This window comes from Delphinus delphis, chromosome 12, assembly GCF_949987515.2.
Source record: "Delphinus delphis chromosome 12, mDelDel1.2, whole genome shotgun sequence".
NCBI lineage: Eukaryota > Metazoa > Chordata > Mammalia > Artiodactyla > Delphinidae > Delphinus > Delphinus delphis.
In genome coordinates, this window is record NC_082694.2 from 81,985,441 (window position 1) to 82,006,752 (window position 21,312).

Below are 21,312 nucleotides of genomic sequence, written 5' to 3' on the forward strand. Positions count from 1 at the left end.
AGAGTCAATCAGCCTCTTTTTGATCACGGTTTCTTTACGCTAAGAAATGTATGGATCTTCTGAAATCTGCCCCGATGGCATTCTTAATTTAAATGGGGTTGCATCAATGTTGGGAGTAGGGGAAAAAAAGAGCAGATAACATCACCAACGTGTTACGTGGTACCTCATTCAAGACAAATCTAAGAATCACAATGGATGTGAGTTGTTTTCAAACTTTTCATTATTTTTAAACTTTAGTTATAGAGGAATTATATTGCTGTTAAAAGCTGAATATGGGATTTCCCTGGTGGTCCAGCGGTTAAGACTGCGCTGCCAATGCAGGGGGCCTGGGTTTGACCCCTAGTCAGGAAACTAAGATCACACATACCACAACTAAGCCCGCACACCACAACTACTGAGCCCGCATGCTCTAGATCCCTTGCACCACAACCAGAGAGCCCGTATGCCGAAACTAGAGAAGCCCCGTGCACTGCAACAAAGAGCCCACATGCCACAACGAAGACCTAGCACAGCCGAAACAAATAAATAAAAAATAAATTTTTGTAAAAAGCTGAATATGACAATAATGGGAAATTATAAGGCATATTAAGAAATTGATGTTCAATAAGGATTAACTGCAAGCAAAGGTCTATAAAAGAGTGAACATAGCAGAGTCCTTTCTGAGACAAGCTCTGTTATAGGCGTTCTAAAGATAAAAACAAAGGGGACTTTCCTGGCAGTCCAGTGGTTAAGACTCTGAGCTTCCACTGCAGGGTGTGTGGGTTCGATCTCTGGTCGGGGAATTAAGAGCCTGCATGCTGCACAGTGCAGCCAAAAAATTTTTTTAATTAAAAAAAAAAAAAAAAGAAACTCAAAACATGACATGGTCCTTGCCTTTACCCTCAGCAATAGGAGAGACCAGCAAACAAGTAACTACCACCCAGGAAACAGAGGAAGGGATGAGAATTAAATGGCTGAGAATCGAGTGGCTGATGCATTTAAACTGGGACTTGAAGGATAGTTAGAGGTCCCCAGGCAGAGCAAGGGAAGAACATTCCAGATGAAGAAACAATATGTGCAAAGGCAGAGAGGTCAAAGGGCAGCGAGGATGACGTTTTAAATGTCCAGCACACACACAGATGTTTCCCAAACAATACTTGCCTCACTCCCTTGCAATACACTCTTCCATGGATTCCATTTCACTTTTTAAAGACTTCGTCAGTCACAAGTCACAGTTTGAAAAACATTGTGATAGAGCTTTCAGGGCTCTCCAGTTCCTGTAGGATAAAGGGTTGCCACTCTTTACCAGTCAGTGGTAAGGTCGGATTTGTATTTTAGAAAGACGACTGCACAGTAATCCTAGGGAAAACCACCTAGAGTCAGGAAGATTGGAATGTGTTCCTTCATTCATTCCACAGATGTACATTGTACATTGTGTCAGTGCTGGATATGCAAAGACAAACAGGCAGGGTCCCCACCTTCAAAGAGGGGGATGAAGGGGGCTTGAATCCTGGATCTTCCAGTTAATAGCATAAGCCTATAAGTCCTTTACTTAACCTCTCTGAGCTCAGGGTGATTACCCATTAAAGCGGTCAGTCTGAGAGAGGGAAACAGGGTATCCAGCTTAAAATAAGTGTTCAGTAAATACCAGGTTTCTCCCTCTTGTGGTGGAGGGGGCTTGAGGAGAGAAGTGACTACTGGCAAGGAAAAAATATTTTTTTAAATTTATTTTATTGAAGTATAGTTGATTTACAACATTGTGTTAATTTCTTCACAGCAAAGTGATTCGGTTATACATGTATGTACATTCTTTTTCGTATTCTTTTCCATGAGGCTTATCACAGGATATTGAATATAGTTCCCTGGGCTATATAGTAGAATATAGTTCCATTCTATATATAATAGTTTGCAACTGCTCATTCCAAACTCCTAATCCATCCCTACCCCTGGCAACCACAAGTCTGTTCTCTATGTCTTGTGAGTCTGTTTCTGTTTCATAGATCAGTTCATCTGTGTCATATTTTAGATTCCATATACGTGATATCATGTGGTATTTGTCTTTGTCTGTCTGTCTTACTTAATATGATAATCTCTAGGTCCATCCATGTGGCTGCAAATGGTATTATTTCATTCTTTTTTATGACTGAGTAGTATTACATTGTATATACGTACCACATCTTTATCCATTCATCTGTTGATGGACATTTAGATTGAAACAAGATTATTTTTATTTTCTGCTTCAGCCATTTTAGAAAATGTATAGGTTATATTGAAGTTATAGACTAGGGTGTTTTGCTTTTAATAACTTTGATTAAATTTCCAAAAGTGGCTTGGAATTGCATTGGAACACAGATGTCTTTAGTTTGGGTTCCTGGTTTGGTCCTAGTATCCGATGGGAACTGGACTGGGGAGGTGAAAAGGAGATATATCTACTACGTATCCAAAAAAGCAATCAGATGCTTAGGGTTGTTATATGAGGATTCAATGAGTTCATGTTTCTAAGTACTTACTTTTGAAGTATTTCTAATGTACAGGGCCGGCACACAGTAAATACTATGTAAGTATTTGATAAATTTAAAAAATCTAACAGAAATGAGGCTGATCCGAATTCTGCTTTGAGGCTGTGACTAAACAGATATTTATACTTTGAATTTTCTTCCGTCCATCAGAGGGGCTTCTGACACGGTAGCGGGCACATTGCTGCTTCTAACGGACGCTTTTCTGACCCGTGGGCTAGCAGAGTGATGGATCAGGGAATCCAGAACATTCCAGCCTTCCACGATCAGATCGTTGTTGCAACGAAAGGTCCAGCTGCAGCCACATGAGTTCCAACTCCCAGAGGAATAGATGGGGAGTCACAGATTTTATCTTCCATTAAGAAAGTGCGAAATTATAACGCTTGTGCTGTTAATTTCCTAAGGTTGCCACAGTGCTGTTGTCTTCAGGACTAAGTGTCCAAAGGTCCCAGCTGTCCTGACCTGTGTATCAGCTCCGGGAAGCCCAAGAGGTGGAGAGCTTGGAGCCAGTTGTGGTTAACTAATACAGTCGGCTGTGACTGTTCTGTCCCCGAGGGCACGTGTTTGTGCGCCGAGCCTCCCGTGGCTGTCCTTGCAGTCCTGCCATGGAGAGGCAGCAGCTCCAAGTGTGGAGGCTTCTGATCATGCCCAGGGCTTTCTCAGTCCCGTTTGAAGTGTGTGCACGCGGCCCTCCTGGCCAGCCGTTCTCCGGAGCAGGGAAAGCCATGGAGGCAGTGGCACTGTTTCAGATGTCTTGGTCCACAAGGTCTGGGAGGACCTGGCTGGATGCAAAGTCATCAGTGGACTGTCTTCAGAAATCTCCACAGAAAAACGTGCTCCTTTGGGGAAGGAGAACTATTCAGAGTAGACCTAGACCTGTTGTCAAGAAGGTGAGCTGATCGCCGATGTTCTTAGGTCTAAATGGGGAGCCCATGAGTGGAAGGACGAGTAAGGACCTGAGAATGTCATTCTTCATCTCACTGCCAGTGACTCATGAGAGATGGTGGAGTTACGGAGCTGGCAGGATTGTGGGGTCCTGGGTGAAGTCGGGTCTGCCAGCCCGGCCGTAAAGCAACAGGGCTGGAGGGCATGGTGGGGTAGGGTTTCATATCCAAGGGCCGCAAGGCTGCTTGGGGCTTATAACACTGTCCTCTTGATAACGATGCAAAGCCAGCCTTTCCACAAAGCTGTTTCCATGCCTGGAATGGAGAATAAGACTGAAAACATGGGATGGAGTGGTCAAATTTCATGAAGAAAATGATGAAAGGAAACGTCCCATTAAGAAGAGATGGTGCAGGACTTCCCTGGTAGCGCAGTAGGTAAGAATCCGCCTGCCAATGCAGGGGACACAGGTTCAAGCCCTGGTCCGGGAAGATCTCACAGGCTGCGGAGTAACTGAGCCCGTGCACCACAACTACTGAGCCTGTGCTCCGCAACAAGAGAAGCCACCACAGTGAGAAGCCTGCGCACTGCAAGGAAGAGTAGCCCCAACTTGCCACAACTAGAGAAAGCCCCGCACAGCAACGAAGACCCAACACGCCATAAATAAATAAATAAATAAATAAATAAATAAATAAATAAATAAATAAATAAATAAATCTATTAAAAAAGAAGAAGAGATGGTGCAACTTTGGGCTCTGGGTAATTCTCAGGAGGAAAACATCCCTTTCTCAGAAATGTAAGGAGAAGACATACTTCATGTTTTTAAAATATTTACAAGGAAATGAACACCTGACACCAGAACACATGAACACTCATCCTAGTGATCATGTTCAGGACATGTTAAGCTAATAATAACTTACAAATACATGGGAGTTAAAGCAGTATGAATTATACTGACTTGATCTCTTCCTTTTTTTTTTTTTTGCGGTACGCGGGCCTCTCACTGTTCTGGCCTCTCCTGTTGCAGAACACAGGCTCCGGACACGCAGGCCCAGCAGCCATGGCTCACGGGCCCAGCCGCTCCGCGGCATGTGGGATCTTCCCAGACCGGGGCACGAACCCTTGTCCCCTGCATCGGCAGACGGACTCTCAACCACTGCACCACCAGGGAAGCCCTGATCTCTTCCTTTTATATCAGGAAAGGAATCTGTTCTTGGTTGGTCTGATGTGTCCATAAATCACATTAAGATGAAAACAGTCGTCATTTTGGTTCTTTGGTCTCAGCAGACCTCTTGTTTCTCACAAAGGTATGAATTTCAGTGATAGAGACAGAATTTCCCAGTTTATACAGGACAAACAACTGTATGCAGTAGGGGCTGACTTTTATCTTGGTTTGAACCTTACTCTTTAAAACTTCACCATCCAGGGGCTTCCCTGGTGGCACAGTGGTTAAGAATCCTCCTGCCAATGCAGGGGACACGGGTTCCAGCCCTGGGCTGGGGAGATCCCACATACTGCAGAGCAACTAAGCCCGTGCGCCACAACTACTGAGGCCCGCGTGCCTAGAGCCCGTGCTCCGCAGCAAGAGAAGCCACCGCAATGAGAAGCCCATGCACCACGACAAAGAGTAGCCCCCGCTCACCGCAACTAGAGAAAGCCTGCACAGAGCAACGAAGACCCAACGCAGCCAAAAAAAAAAAAACCTTCACCATCCAAACAGTAGCCACTGGCCACATGGGGCTATTTAAATCTAAATTGTGATTAGTTTAAAATCAAATAAAATGGAATCAATTCTTGAGTCACACCAGCCACATCTCAAGGGCTCAATGGTCAACGTGTGGCTGGTATCTTGCACATTAGGCAGCACAGAGATCATTTCTGTCACACAGAAAGTTCTAGTGAACAACGCTGCTATAAACTTTTATTACAGCACCCCCCAAAAAAAGGTTAATAGACTGTAACTAAGCTTAACCAATTTTATTTCTTTATTTAAATTGTTTAATCAAGAAATGTTTTATTGTCAAATACTATAGTAATAATAACAATAAAGTTATTAAAGCAGTTAAGCTGATTTATCTCGTGGCATAGTTATCAATAAAGCGTTTTAGCATGAAGTTTATAGTATCAACAAATATGGAATGCATATAGATGAAATATAAACTCAACACCTAGCTTGCATGACGCGCGATTGATGAGCAGCTGTGAGGCCTCAGGGTTTTGAGTATTCACAGCCAGGTAAATCCAGCCCAGCACATGTGTCATGACCATTGCACTAAACTCACACTGTTTTTTAAATATCTACTCATTTTTCTTCAAGAAAGAGGGAAAAAGAAATTATAAGATCCCTATGTATTATGAGCTGGAAAGAATGTAGATTAAAACTTTGAGAAACAGAACTTTGCCTATTCCTGTAAGTAAAACAAACCTGGTTAGTACTTTCTCTTATCTATAATGGTATCTTCTATCTTTTCCCAGAATGTGTTACAGTCCATATAAAAGCACCAAGGGGCCAATTAACGTTTGTGTGAGAAGAAACAGGACAAGTGCCACAGTTGAAGACCTTGGGGTCTCTGAAATAAAAACATTTCTCTGACACTTTAACCAAAGTAAATATAAAGGGATTCAACATGATTATTAAAAAAATACATTTTACATGGATGTTATTGCATTATTCTAAGAGCAGTGTATGCTTGCAGCAAAAAAATTTGGAAAATTCAGAGACACGCAAGAGTCATCCACATTTCTTCCTAGTTTTATTTCTATCCATCTATCTTTACACATAGTTGAAATAGCCAAAATAAAATTTTCTATCAGAATAATGAACTTTCAAACTCAAGGTTTGAAATGGAAAAAGTTTTTATCACTTTAATTTATAATCTTATAAGAAAATGTTTTTAAAACTTCATTAAGAAATATTTTTTGAACAAGGCCAGAAATATCTTAATTGGCATCAATATCTCATTCTTCCAATATAAGTGGTTGCAGATATCAGACAGTCACCATTATGTGGGACGGTCTAACCTAAGATGATATAAAATTCCATGTATTAAACTTTAGCCCTAGGGAAAAAGTGAGAAGCCATTGTAGGGTAAGTATGAGAATATGGGATCAGTAACTGATGGGAAAGAGGTACAAGGAATGTTGGAAATTTTTTGTGGTGACAGAAATGTCCTCTATGTTGTATTCGTGGTGACGGTGTATACAATTGCTAAATGTAGCAACTGTATACAACTGCTAAAATTCATTGAACTGCACGTTTAAGATCTGTGCACTTTGTTGTTATTAATAACTTGATTTTTAAAAATTCTTAGCCTTTCTACAACTTATGATTTACTCCAAAGAAAATGAAATACTTGGGTTATACACTTAAAATATGTACAGGATCTGTATGCAGAAAATTACAAAATGCTGATGAAAAAAATCAAAGAAGACCTAAATCAATAAAGCTTCAAATACTCTTCCTATGTGGCAGGATTTGCACCTGGATTCTACCCAAGCCCAAGCAGGGGATAAAGGCAGATGAGGCGGCCACAGACCACGTGCGAGGAGAGAAGCCAATCCTGGGAGACAGGTTCACGCTGACATTCACGGAGCTTGGAACCCATGCAGTGAACTGCTTTCCCATTTTGTAAGGTAGTTTTACATTTGTCTGTTTCTTAAACAACCTCTGGTTGACTTAGGAGGTAATGTTAAGAGAGTTAAAAATGTATTTGTACTGGTCAGAATGGCCATCATCAAAAAATCTACAAACAACAAATGCTGGAGAGGGTGTGGAGAAAAGGGAACCCTCCTACACTGTTGGTGGGGATGTAAATTGATATATGGATATCGTGGACACCATGGATATATGTATATGTATAACTGATTCACTTTGCTGTACAGCAGAAACGAACACAACATTGTACATCAGCTATACTCCAATAAAAATTAATTTAGAAACGTATTCGGGGTGGAAAAAATCAGACTTAGAAGAAAGATGGAAATGTTGCATAGTTAAAAGCCTTTAAAAATTTGTTTCCACTTAAACATATGGCAACTTAGTCAATCATGTAATCTGGTGAACAAGAGACAAGATTGTAACACTGACTTGTTATTTGTAACAAGGCAATATATTGCTTAGGACTTGTCAGCTTTCGAAGTAGCTGAACATCACGTCCAGTAGTCTGCAAAATTCTTTCAGATCCTCTAAAGACAGCTTCAGTAGAAACGTCATCACAAGCCTACTCAGTTGTCTATAGACAGGCTCTCATTTCATTTTTCACTTTGAGAATATATTTACAATCCTTGCAAAGAATCATTCTTCTCTGTCGCACTGCAGTATTTAATTTGGTGCAGAAGGAAAATTGGGTTGCTGGTAAAAGTTGAATCTTGTTTGGGCATTGAATTGTAGCAATTTCAGCTACATCTAGATCTGTTGTGCTTTTATGAATCATTTTACATTTCATGACTGTTCTAATTATGATCTAGGCATAATCATGACTGCTTTATTGAGCCCTTGTCACGTGCCGGTCACTGGCGTAAGAGATATAAATAGTTGAATCTTCACATTATCTTGTCAGATAGGGATCATTACCCTCGTTTTAGAAATGAGGGAGCCGGGGCTTGAGAGGCTAAGGTGCCCAGGGCTACACTGGGCAGGGCTCCTCCCTGCCTAGGGCTACGCTGCTGGTTAACATGAGAACCAGGAGTTGATCCGAGACAGCAGGATTCACAGTCCCAGACTCCCTCTAGAGACAGAGGTGACCCCCTTGCTAGGCCATGCGTTCTGAGGCTCCAACATTCTTCTCGTTCATGCTGTCGCCGTGAGAAAATGTCTTAATTTTCGGACAGCTCTTTAGAAGTTGGGGCAAATGTTCACTATCATATTGTGACAACCATATTACTACCTGGTTCCATTTCTTCGACTGTTGATTAATTCTTTTTTCCCTTGATGAATACATACAGTATAATGATACCAGGTGAAAAGAGGCAATCTGACTAAAGCAGTAGGGCTGGTTTTTGAGTTTGGTGTCATAATTCACTAATAAGGCTATTTTAGCTGGGCAGTGAACCCCTGGAACTGTAGCTGAAAGTTTGTGTTAAAGTCTCATTACATATATATATATATAGGTATATATATATATAGGTATATATATATATAGGTATATACATATATAGGTATATATATATATACCTATATATATATACCTATATATGTATATACCTATATATATATATATATATATATATGAGATCTGAAATCAATATATATCTGAATACATATAAATGCATATGTATTCTGAGGTAACTGCTTAGCTCTTGATTTCAGAAATCTGGAATATTTTATATTCAATTAGGGAATTTGATTTGAGCTATTTTAAGCAGACTCACCTAAAATAATCTGTCACAAGAAATTTATAAAGTTATTAATACTTTGAAATATGACATTTTTACTTATTAGCACCTTACATTGTATTAACGTTCCAACATCTTATAAAAACATGCAATACAGGATTAAAAAAAACAAGAGTTAAGGAAATTGGGGCAAAGGGCAAATAAAGGTAGAAAAAATAAATGAAACCAGGGGAGAGGTCAGTACACAGAATGCCTGCTGTAAAGTGTGTGTCATTTAGGGCATCTCATTTTAAAAATAAAACAGTACAGCTCGCTTTCCAAAAAATGTGGCTCCTTGATCAGGAATCTCCATCTTTCTTTTCTTTTTTTTCAGCAGTGGAACTTCCTGTCCTTTTTGATACGTTGTTCTTTCTACCCTGCCTTAGGAAATATTCCACTTGATTTTTGTCTTTTTTTCCTTTTGGTAATAGGCAACCTTCCACTGCAGTTGAGCCAATGAAAAAATCACTTGAGCTTCTTTAAACAAGTGGTCATGAGGAGCATTTGAGGATTCATTTGTCAAGTTAGTTGGAACCTCTTATGTGGGCAAAGCTCATGTTTCCAATTTGGGACTCAGAGCAAGCTATCAGCTGTGTAGCCGCTTGGCATCAGCCCTGAGACCGTGGTATCTTTAGCAGCTCACTGTGTAGGATGACGCCAACTGGATGAGTCGTCCCCGTGGAAAACAGCTCACTCGGCATATGTTTATGAAGCTGCAATTTGGCAGTAGTATCAAGACCTTTCTTCTAGAAATCGCTATGACCAGTACACACAGTGGAAAGATCTGAAAGAGAGGATTCAATTTTTATCTGGGTTCTGAGACTCTCCCTTTCCTGTGCAGATTATCGGGTATACACTACGTAAAACCATGGCTCGCAAAGTGAAAGCATTGATAGCATTCTTCACTCAACATTTTAAGTAGATGAGTTGAAAATGATAAAGTGAAATGTAAACACCTCTATACAGAACTGCAAAACATTTTAGATAAAATGTGAAGTGTGCATTATTTTCACTTTGTGCCATTATAAATATGAAAAGAAATCATCAAATACACAAGGCAGAATTTTGAGGGCACAAATGAATGAATTCTCCCACATGTCCTACCTCGTATTTGCAGCGCTACCCCTGAAATAGTTTATTATTGCCACAATAATGCTGTGTAACAACTTCCCTACCCACCCACCCCCAATCTTGGTGGCTTAAAATGTTAATAATTGAGCCTCAGGCTCACAGGTCTGTGTATTGGACAGTGTCGTTTAGGAACCCAGGCTGGAGGGATGGTGCTGGCCACCTGGTACAGGTAGAACCGTGTGATGCCTCTTAAACCCAAGGTTTCTGCCCATATCTGTCGGCCGAAGCAGTTCATATGGCCAAACAAGCCCAACATCAGTGGGGCAGGAAAATACATTTGCCCCATAGAGACTGATGGAAAGGGAGTGACTATTTGTTGGACAACTGTATGAAGAACCACATAGTAATTTGAAAAAGCAGAGTTTAATATAAAGAATTATTAACTATAACAGGAGGTTGGAGTAACAGAGGATTGGCTAAAAAGAAGTAAAGAAAATGCTAAAGAATACGGGAATAGCGGATACAAGGAGCAGCCATTCCACCTAGGACTGAGACAAGAGTCCAAGGTACAGACCCCACCCACCCCCAGTGCTGAGATCCAGATCCTACTGGAGGGGTAGGGCCAGCCTTGGCCCAGAAGTCACTGTGGTGTTGTGGAACTCGCTGGAAATCTGCACTCTGGAATTTGTCAGAAATCACCCTCTTAGTTACGGGGGAAAGCTGTTCACAGGAGGTGTCTCACTAGAGGCTCTCTGCTACAGAACTGCCCAAGAGGGGCTGCCCGGGAAAGCTGCTGGCCACTAGGTGCTGCTGGCCACTGCGCCCTGTAGGAGCCACACTATGGGGAAGCTGCACAAGCTGCAGGAGCCTGCCCGGCACGCACACCAGAACCGGAAAGCAAAACCTGTTTCCTCCTGCAACCTCTCTCTAGCGCCCTCTAATGACAAAGCTTAATATTATGCCAGCTGGTAAAATATATTTAAATATTTTATTTATTTATTTATGGCTGTGTTGGGTCTTCGTTTCTGCGCGAGGGCCCCCTCCAGTTGTGGCAAGCGGGGCCCACTCTTCATCGCGGTGCGCGGGCCTCTCACCGTCGTGGCCTCTCATGTTGCGGAGCGCAGGCTCCAGACGCGCAGGCTCAGTAATTGTAGCTCACGGGCCCAGCCGAGCGGCATGCGGGATCTTCCCAGACCAGGGTTCGAACCGGTGTCCCCTGCATCGGCAGGCAGACTCTCAACCACTGCGCCACCAGGGAAGCCGTACTTAAATATTTTTAAAGGGCCCAGAGGAGTTTTCACAGGGCAGGCAAAAAGGATGATTTTGAAGCTCGCTCTCTGAACAAAACTGCTTGCTCTGTTGGACCCATGAGTCTCAAAGTGCCCTCCTCTGTTATCCCAGAACCACCCAAGGGGCTTGTTACAGTGCAGACTCCTGGGCTCTCAATGGAACTGACACACTGAATTAGGGTGGAGGAAGGGAGACAGGGATCTGTATTTGAAAATTCTACCCCAGCTATAGCTTTACATACATAAAGTTTAAGATCCAGGAGCTCCTTGAGGAAGGACACATTTTTGATTCACTGTTGTTTCCTTGGCTCTTAGCTCAGTATCTGCCACTTATTAGGTGTTGCTTTAGACAGGTTGATTCCTGGGTTGGGTGGTTGAGGGAACCGATTCAAACTTGATCAACTCAACTGTGATTGGCCATAAGCCACACACCCAAACATGCTTTAATGATGTTTGCTTGATAAGTCTGTCCCTTCACTATTGTTGGTGAAACCCAAAGACAACATGTCCTCACTAGAATGGCAGGTAATTTTTTTCCAAAGGTGGCTGCAACAATATCTTCCATCCTATACGTTCTCCTACAATGTGACCTTGCCACCCCTCCATCAAGAGACAGGGTCTATGTCCCCTGCCCTTGAATCTAGGCAGGCTTGTGACTTGCTTGTAACCAACAAGATGTAAAAAAGTGATGATGCATGACTTCTGAGGCTAAATTAAAAAGGCAATGCAGCTTCTTCCTTGTTCTCTGGGAACGTCACTTTTGGAGCAGAGTTTCCATGTAAGACGTTTCCACGCCGTGAGGAAGCCCAAGTCACATGGAAAGGCCACACGTGGATTCTCCAACCAACAGCCCCATCTGAGGTTCCACCCAACAGCTAGATCGACCACCAGACATGTTAGTGTCCATCCCGTAGCTGCTGAGTCACCTTTCCAGACGTCATGAGGCTGCAGAGCCATCCCACTACCTTGTTGAAATGCCTGATCGCAGAATCGGTGAGAGTAGTAAATGGTTATTTTAACCTTATTTGGGGGATAATTTGTTATGTAGCAACAGTAACTGCAACAAATTGTAGAGTTCTTCTGGATCAGAATCACCTGACTGTCTCATTCTACAACTCATCCACACTGAAATGCATGAACTTATATTTAAATCTTCCCTTTTGGGCTTCCCTAATGGCGCAGTGGTTGAGAGTCCGCCTGCCGATGCAGGGGACACGGGTTCGTGCCCCGGTCCAGGAGGATACCACATGCCGCGGAGCGGCTGGGCCCGTGAGCCATGGCCGCTGAGCCTGTGCGTCCGGAGCCTGTGCTCCGCAACGGGAGAGGCCACAACAGTGAGAGGCCCGCGTACAGCAAAAAAAAAAAAAAAAAATCTTCCCTCTTACTATTGCTGTGGTCTTCCCTCCCTTCTGCTGAATATCATTATGGGAGAGAAAGCCCAATACTTCTAAACTTGCTGCACTGCCTAATGGTTCTATTTGAAGTACTTAAGAAAAAACGATTTCAGAATTGTGTCACAGGTCTTGATACATTAGCAATGTAAGGAGAACTTAATAAAGCAACATGAAAACCTAAACCAAGGTCATTTAAAATTACATTCCAATCTAAAAAGGAAAGCACTAAATAATTGCGCCATAGTAGTATCAGGAATTTGGTCAAGTAATCTTTATCAAGCCTCTCAGTTTGGAAAGTCAAATGGAATAATGATAAGAGGAAAGAATTGGGGATCTGCAAAGACTGAGTTCAAAAATAAGTTCATCCCTCTATTGTCTTTGCAGTCTTGAACATGTTACTTAACCTCTCTGACCTTCAGTTTCTTCATCTCTAAAGCAAGATTAGATAATAACCTTCCTAGCCCACAGGACTGTTTTGCTGCTCAAGTGAGGGGGTAAGAGATGTGACAGCACTTTGTAAAGCTGTATGACACTAAGGACTCCTTCAGAAAAATGAGACAAAAATTAAACTGAAATTGAATCCAGGCAATTTAGGACAGTATGGGGGAAAAGTAAAGCAAAAACCCAAACCAGAAATCCTCTCGACATTTTCTTTCTTGAACTGCAGTGCTCCTCGCAGACACAGGTGTCCACTGGTATTGGTCTTGGTGATAAGGGGAGGGGACTCTGATGGCAGCACCACTTCACTGCCCTTCCCCACAGACCCTGTTTATACCGGATGTTTCACTGCTTTGCTTTGAGCAAGTTCACCCTCTGCTGCTGAAGTGTTTCCTTCCCCCACTTTCGCAACAAGCAGCGGCTGCGGTTGCTTAGCAAAGACGCATTTCCAATTCCAGTTCCTAAGATAAGCTGCCAGTCTTCTGTGGGTCTTAGACCTCTTTTGGGTTTTATGCCCCAACTGCAGCAGCCTAGCCCACGCTGCTCCTCCCTGAATTTAAAGCTAATGTTCTCTTTTATACTTGCCTATCGGAAAGGACCCTTAGAGACCGGCCAAGCCCACCATTTCACAAGTAAGAAAACCGAGACCCAGCAGAGGAGCAGGCTCCCAACCCAGTGTCACGACATCTTGCAGAACGGAGCTCCTCTTTCCAGAAATAGTTTCTCCCAGTTATTCCTGCGTTGAGCATGTGTTCCAGACTCGTGTATCCAGCTGCCACCCCGACATCTCCAGATGGATGACTAAGAAGTTTCTTGAACTTAACTCGTCCAAGCAGAACTCCTGATTCCACGCACTGCCTCCAGTGGGTGCCTCCCCCAGTCTACCAAGCTCAGCTAATTGCCCAGCTGCCCAGACCAAACCCCAGGAGTATACTTAATACCTTTCTCTTGCTTCCCACACCCAGTTCACCAGCAAGTCCTAAGGCTCTACCCTCAGAACACATCCAGAATGTATCCATTTCTTCCCACTAGGCTGACTAACAGTGAGCCTCCAACACCTCATGAAGCTTCTACGGTGGCCACCTGACTAGATTCTCTGGCTGCACACGTGTTCTCCTTGAGCCTTTCCTCCACACAGGAGCCAGCGTGAAGTTTTCAAACCATAGATCACATTGCTCCACTATTCCAGGGGCTCCGATGGCTTCTCATCTCTCAATAAATCCCAACTTCTCACCATAGTCTATAAGGTCCTACACAATGAGTCCTGCCCACTCCCCTACTTCTTAGACCCCAGCTCCTATCACTGTCCCCTTAACCCTCTCTATTCTAGGCCTTCCCACTGTTCCCGGCACACACCAAGCTCATTCCTGCCCCTGGGCATTTGTACTTGCTGTTTCCGCCCCTGAAAGGCTCTTCACCCACATCTTGACCCACTTTATCTGGGTTCTGAGTGAACCGAGCTTGACCACTCTCTAGAAAAGAGTAAACCCTGCCAGTCACTCCAGCCCTTTATCCTGTTTTATTTTCTTTATAGCACTATCTCCGCATGAAATTATACGTTTGTTCGTGTCCTTGTTTATTGTGTCTTCTACACTGGTACTTAAGCTCCATGAAGCCAGGACTAGTCAGTCTTGGTCCTCACTTTATCCAGGTGCCTAAAACAAGATCTGTCACATAGCGGTCACATGTAAGGATGCCTGTCACAATATTTATTGAATGAATGAATGGATCAGCAAACTAGCATTTAAAATTTGGGACAGTCCAAAACTTCTTGAGAAAAAACTTGTGGACTTAACACACCATGGGTACATGGGTCACTTCTTAGCCCAAGGTTCTCACAGAGGCAATTTTAGCCGTGATGAATCTACCAGAGGGTCATGGTGCTTACAAAGGAAAGAGATAAGAGAATATTTAAAAATGCCTTTTGTGCAGGGAACTCACTACCTGGGCCCTGGAATTCCTGTTTGAGTCCGTGTGCTCCTGTGGCATGTATATGTTCTTATAGGCTCAGACCCAAGTGCTTTCCCAGGATGTGCAGCTCCCAGCAGAAAGACGGGTCAATTCCACCCAGTTGAAGTGTTGCATCTGTGACACATGATTGATTCTCTCTCCTGAGTCCGTTTTCACAGCGCACCTCCAGGAATTCCCTGGCAGGAGAGACTCAGACCTGCAGGGGGAGCTAATGGTACTTCTCCATTCTGGAAAGACTTGGAAAACTGAGGTCCAGAAATTAAACGATGAAAGAGGTCATTGAATTTTATAAATATTCAGGACATTCTCTTACTCCTGCCAGAGTCTGAGAAACGGAAAGATTCTTTAGTCTCAAAATATCAGGTGGTCCAACTGGGTTCATACAGCCCATCTAACTCTAGGACCACTTCCTCTTCATGCATAGATTTGGATGCCCCTTACCACCTTGTCCACAAACATGGCCAAGGGGATGCCTCCAAACGATGGTTAAGAATGCCCGACGCGCTATTGAAATTCTGCCAGCTCTCTGCATACAGAAACCGTTATGGGTTTGTTGAGAAAAGCCCAGAACTTTGCTTCAGGCACCTGGAGAGCAAAACTGTGACCTTCCTGTCCGCGATCTAAACTTACTAAACAAAATTGAAATGATTTTATTAATAGTTTATTTATGGTGGTATCACTAGGTCAGAATTAAGTCTTAACTGTTGCTTCTGATTTCACAACAGCAACCTCACTTTCATCAAGCTAGTCCTTTCTGTGGATTATGAAGCCTCTGCTTGTTCTCAGACTACCATCTGTCAGGGCAAACCTTGAAAATGGAAGCCAGTCGTATCGTCTCTCTTCCCCCGCCCCCCAACAGGGACCCTTATAGGTGGAAAGAAAAGGGGGAGCCGTTAATCGTGGTCTGGAGTTCCGTGTTAGGTCTGGGAGGGGGTTTGTCTCTCCTCCACGTGCGGGGGCTACAGGAGATCTTTGCTCTGGGGGGATGGATTATGCCATCTTCCAAAGGCACGTCTTTGAGTCTTGCCTTCACCATTTCCTTTGCAATTTTGTGAATTCCCGGGCTTCTCACTCAAGGTCTTAAAACCAAAAACACAGTCCATAACAAATGAATTCTTAAAAACTGTTTATCCCTCACTTCCCTATCCATATGTCACTGTATCTGATATGGCCTCAGATCCCAGCAGGCTGGGGCTACAAACTAAGGACGTATGTAAACTGTAATGACTCTGTGTCCCCACCCGCCCAAACTACAGAAAATCCGAGCTCCTTCCCTGGACTCCCCTCTTCAAGCTCCATGTTTACCTAATATTTTCTTTCATGATTCACAGTTCTGAGAGATGCATCCTACGGCTAACATCAAAAATTAAAAGACAACCCTCGGAGCGTCTCTGGGTCCAGGTCATGACGAGTGGTCTGACGGTCATCGCCTGCCCACGCGCAGGTTGCGTTCTTCCCGGAAGGTGTGTGCTCACCCCGTCTTCCCCACCGTTGAATTCTTTGCGCTGGTGCCATCGTGCATTGCTGAATCTTAAATGCGGATCTCAGTAACTCATCTAAATTTGTCTTCATAATCTTACACTGCACTGCAGCCTTGAGACAAAAATTATTTATATGCCAAAGACTGCCTCTCATATACCAATACGTTAAAATGCCATTGAAATCACCAAATCTCTCAGAATGTATCTTAGATTCTTCTAAGTTAAGCAAGATTAATGCAGTCGGTTCTTAACTAAAAAGCAATTTTTCCTTAGGCTCCGGAACAGCCATTCATGAAAAGCTCCTGGCTGATTTCCAAGAAAATCGGTTTATTTCCAGTAATAGGTAATTCAATTAAGGGGGGAAAAGAAAACCAGTGAAACTAGGAGTTTAACCAAATAGGAAATGCCAATCTAGAACCCCAATAGGCTGGTCAATTGTGAAGGTGCTCACGAGACCAGGGTTACAAGTTGACGTATGAAGATCACACGTCACCTGGGTGCTGTGTGCCTGCCGACAGCAGAAGGGAATTCACAGGAGTTTTCAGGGTCGGGATATACTTAAATAAAAATTTTAGCTGTTCAGTAAAAAAGAAAGTTATGTAATCAACTGTACGGATAAAAGGATGCTACTCTCCATTAATTTTTCTTAAATTGTGGACATCAGCAAATAGCGGTGCTTTTATCCCCACAAAGCTGTTATTCAATCAACAGTACATTTTACAACCTCCAACATCTTAGAATGGGAGAAACACACTCCCAGTCCCCTCCCACTTGCGTTCGCTGGTCCACTGAATCAGTTCTCCTCCTCCCTGAGTTTCTTCTACTTTCCCTGACAGGTGAGCAGGGAAACACAGGTGCGGGTGCTGAAGACCACAGTCAACACCTCGCTCGTCACTGCCGCGGGGGGCTCCCTGCCTCTCCCTGCTGTCCCCACTGCCTGGTTTTGGGCCCTCATGCCCATAGCAACTTAACAAGCTCCAGCCTTAACTGTTTTAGTAATGGACCACTCCTTAAGAATTCATCTGGGGCTTCCCTGGTGGTGCAGTGGTTGAGAGTCCGCCTGCCGATGCAGGGGACACGGGTTCGTGCCCCGGTCCGGGAAGATCCCACATGCCGCGGAGCGGCTGGGCCCGTGAGCCATGGCCGCTGAGCCTGCGCGTCCGGAGCCTGTGCTCCGCAACGCGAGAGACCACAACAGTGAGAGGCCTGCGAAACCAAAAAAAAAAAAAAAAAAAAAAAGAATTCATTTGGATAAAGGCATCCACAGTTAAATTTTTAAGAAATCACTGGACAAATTTATCTCTCATGTGATTTGGGTTCGAATGTTTTCTGACTCACTAACTATATTCTGCTTTTCATTTGAATTGAAATAGTCTTTTTTTTTTTTTTTCTTTATTTCATATGACGGGACTGAATTGGAGAGAGGGTAAAAGGCTCAGCTAGGAATAGAATGGATCTAGCTCTTGTCCAGTGGTTTGAGCTCCATCTCAGGGCAGTTACCTCAGAGTCCCGGAGCAAAGCTCAGCTCAGACATAGGTATTTTTTTAAAAAGCTCTCTAAGTGATTCTAATGTGAATCCAGGCTGAGAACCAGTGATCCAGTGGAAAAAAACATTAGGCTCTGAATCTAGGGACTCGGAGACTGTCAGTCACTTGGGCAAGCCACTTACTTCTTTGGGCCCAATTTTCAAAGCTGCAGAATAAAGGTTATGGAATGGAGAATCATTCAGTCCTTTCAGATCTGACACTCATGCTAATGGCAAGTCTCTGTCGTTGTGCACATCGATATTTCAGTACAGTGCTGATTAGAATTGCACTTTGGACTAAAATCACCCAAGTCAATCACAACCAAAAAAAGGAACCTCTTATTGCCAAGTGTACCAAGTTTTCCCAGCCCGCATTCTTTTCCCGAGCTTTGCAGCTTTGATGCCATAGTCCCATCTCCTTGAATTCCTCCTCCCTAAATGCATCCATGACATTGCATTCACTAGAAGGCACAAGCAAATATTTAAGTAAGGAATCAAAGGAATTCCGACCAGAGGTGAGGAAGGGAAATGGAAAGGAGCAGAGGAGTTATCACAGAGGAGAATCTCTTCGCGGTAACTGGAGGTGAGAGGCAAGCAAGGGGGCAGAGTCCTAGCATCTCCCAGATGTTCAGCAGCATCCCTGGATGTATTGTCAGCAGATGGAACAGGCGTGTAGGGAGGAGAGACAGCTTTGGCTGTGAATGTCATATGCCTAGTATTTTGGGTTTTGGTGGTTGGTTTTGTTTGTTTGTTTCTGTTTTATGTCTGCACCACGCAGCTTGTGGGATCTTAGTTCCCTGCCCAGGGATTGAACCTGGGGCCACGGCAGTGGAAGTGCCGAGTGCTAATATCTGGACTGCCAGGAAATTCCCAACACTTAGTATTTTGGATCTGTTGAGTCTGAGGCACCAAAGTTTAAATAACTGCATCTTGAAGGGTGGGTTCTTAAGGACTTGAGAGATTCTTCCAGACCTTTCACTCATGCTAAAGGCAAACTCTGTGATGCTGTTTGCAGATGTCTGATGACAGTGGAAAATTAGGCGTGCACTCTGGGAGAGGCCTATCAGGTTGATGGAATCTCCTCTTGCTCTATTGACCTTCTTGTCAATCCCTTCATCCATGACACACTCACTCACTCATTCATTCATTCATTTATTCATCCCCCTCTCCTCTCAGTTTTCAAAACTCTGTATCTGGAACTGTTTTTTGGCCTTTATGTTTTACTTTGTATTTTGTCACCAATGGATGTTAGGTGAGTGAATGGAATGAGAAAGTATGAGGGAGGCTACTTGTGACAGGTGCCCCCAGCAGGAAGAGACGGGCAGTAAGGACACGACCAGACCACCTCCCCGCTTCAAAAAGAGATCATAAAAAACACAAAACAGACATAAAACTCAGTGAACTCCGTGCTCTTCCGATGAAAATAACAGTCTTTGGGGGTGGTTAGTACAGGGGCAATGATAATAGCTGGCTTTCTGCTGCGTCGTTGATAATAATGACACATGCACATTCTGTTTGTCACATGTGCTACTAAACGTGCTGTGTATATTATGTATGTACGTGATCTCTTTTAATCCTCACAACAGCCCCAGGAGGTAAGAATTCTTTTTTCTTTTTTCTTTTTTTGGTGGTGCTACACACCTTGCAGGGTCTTAGTTCTCAGACCAGGGATTGAACCTAGGCCCTCGGCAGTGAAAGCATGGGGTCCTAACCACTGGACTGCCAGGGAATTCCCTATTTTCATTTTATGTTTGAGGAAACTGAGTCTGAGAGGGTAGTTCACTTCTATAAGATCGCATAACTGGGAATTCAAAGTTGGATCAATTTGACTCAAGGCCCAGACTCACTACTGAGCTGTGCTGCCGCTGGCAGCATTGCTGTGGACAGTCCAGGAGGGTAGGTGTTGCTCCTACTACTGACCCTGATTCATCCTTTCACTTTCTAGCCTCAGGAGGTGCGAAGATGTGTACTACCACTTGGAAAAGGTCCTCCCCAAATGGTCAGAATTTCAGTGTTTTTCAGCTCTCCATTGGTTAATCTTCAGTTACCCGAAAGATTCACTTATATGTAGACCTTACCTCCCATCAGCGAAACAAATGAGGAATTACAGTAGTTTTCTTGAGGTCCAACCGCCAGAAATGCACACAGAATGCCAGGCATGAATGCACTGTAGTTTTGCACAAGAGAAGGATAACATATTCTGGTTTGTTTCCAAAACCCTGAGAAATCCTGTCCCAATTGTTTTAGGCTTCTGAGCCATGAAATCACTTTGGCCTATTGGATTCAGAAAATAACCTATGATGACTCAATCCAAAGTCTGTCTCCTGGGCCCCTGTCAAAATTGTGTCACTAATTTTTTCATATATATGAATTGGATGATGTCCCCTGAAAGGCTTCCCTTTTCACCTGCCCCCTCCACTGTCAGGCCGCTGCTCAGCCCAGCAACAAAATGTCCTGAAAGCGTCAGATTAACCTGTTGATTTACGCCTTTCCAACACTATTCCACTGAAGGCACTTGAAAGTATAAATTGTAAATTCAGAGGTGGAGCTCAGTGACCTTCTCTTTTTCTCTCTTGACTTGGCCATCAGCACAGAGACAAGAGTCAAGGTAATTCACTAGACTTTCATGCTGTCTTTTTTCGTCCTTCTGAGGCAAGAAAGCAGTATGAGAGTGGTTCACAGCATCAGTGTGGAATTAGAAGGAGTGTGCTTACACCCCGGCACTGTGCCTTCCACTTAAGGAAGTCACTTTGCTTTTTTGAGCTGAATCTGTACAGGGGGATTGTAAGGTCTCCCTGCCATGGCCTTCCTTCTTTCCTGATATCTTCCTTCCTTGAAAAGCCTTGCCCTGTCAGATGCCAAGGGGAGTAGCTACACTTGAAGAGGAGACTTTTAGTGCAGTGTTTCTTTTTTGGCCGTGATGTGTGGCTTGTGGGATTGTGGGTTCTTGGTTCTCTGACCAGGGATTGAAGCCGGGCCCCTGGCAGTGAAAGCACCGGGTCCTAACCACTGGACCACCAGGCAATTCCCTAGTGCAGTACTTCTTAGATTACAAGTTCTCAAGAAATTTTTAAGGTGGGCACAGGGGGCTCACAGGAGAGCTGAGGGCCCAGCAATGCCCACAAAGGCCCCAGTGCTGCCATCAGGAGGGGGCCTCATGGTTCAACTGGCATAAGTTGGCTTTGGGTTTTGGTCAGTGTAGTGGGTTGACTAGTGTCTCCCCTCAAACTTCATGCCATCTGGACCCTCAGAATGTGATCTTATTTGAAAATAGAGTCTTTGCATATATAATTATTTAGGTATCTCAAGATGAAATTATCCTGGATTTAGAGCGGGCCCTAAATCCAGTGACTGGTGTCCTTTGAGGGAGAGGAGAGGACACAGAGAGATGGA

The 21,312-nt window shown here is 43.7% G+C and overlaps 1 protein-coding gene across 4 annotated transcripts in view; it reads left to right on the top strand.

The window, feature by feature from the left end:
• E2F6 (E2F transcription factor 6) overlaps nucleotides 1–17,062 on the top strand; it is a 40,936-nt gene extending 23,874 nt beyond the window's left edge. The window contains exons 9-11 of one of the 4 annotated variants that reach the window (XM_060027085.1): nucleotides 3–197; nucleotides 6,850–7,010; nucleotides 9,182–10,781. The gene's annotated coding sequence lies outside the window, so the exon portion shown is untranslated. Of the gene's footprint in view, nucleotides 1–2; nucleotides 198–6,849; nucleotides 7,011–9,181; nucleotides 10,782–16,244 lie in introns of those variants that run through there. The other 3 variants (XM_060027082.1, XM_060027083.1, XM_060027081.1) reach the window with 3 other exon arrangements.
• Nucleotides 17,063–21,312: the final 4,250 nt, after the last annotated feature.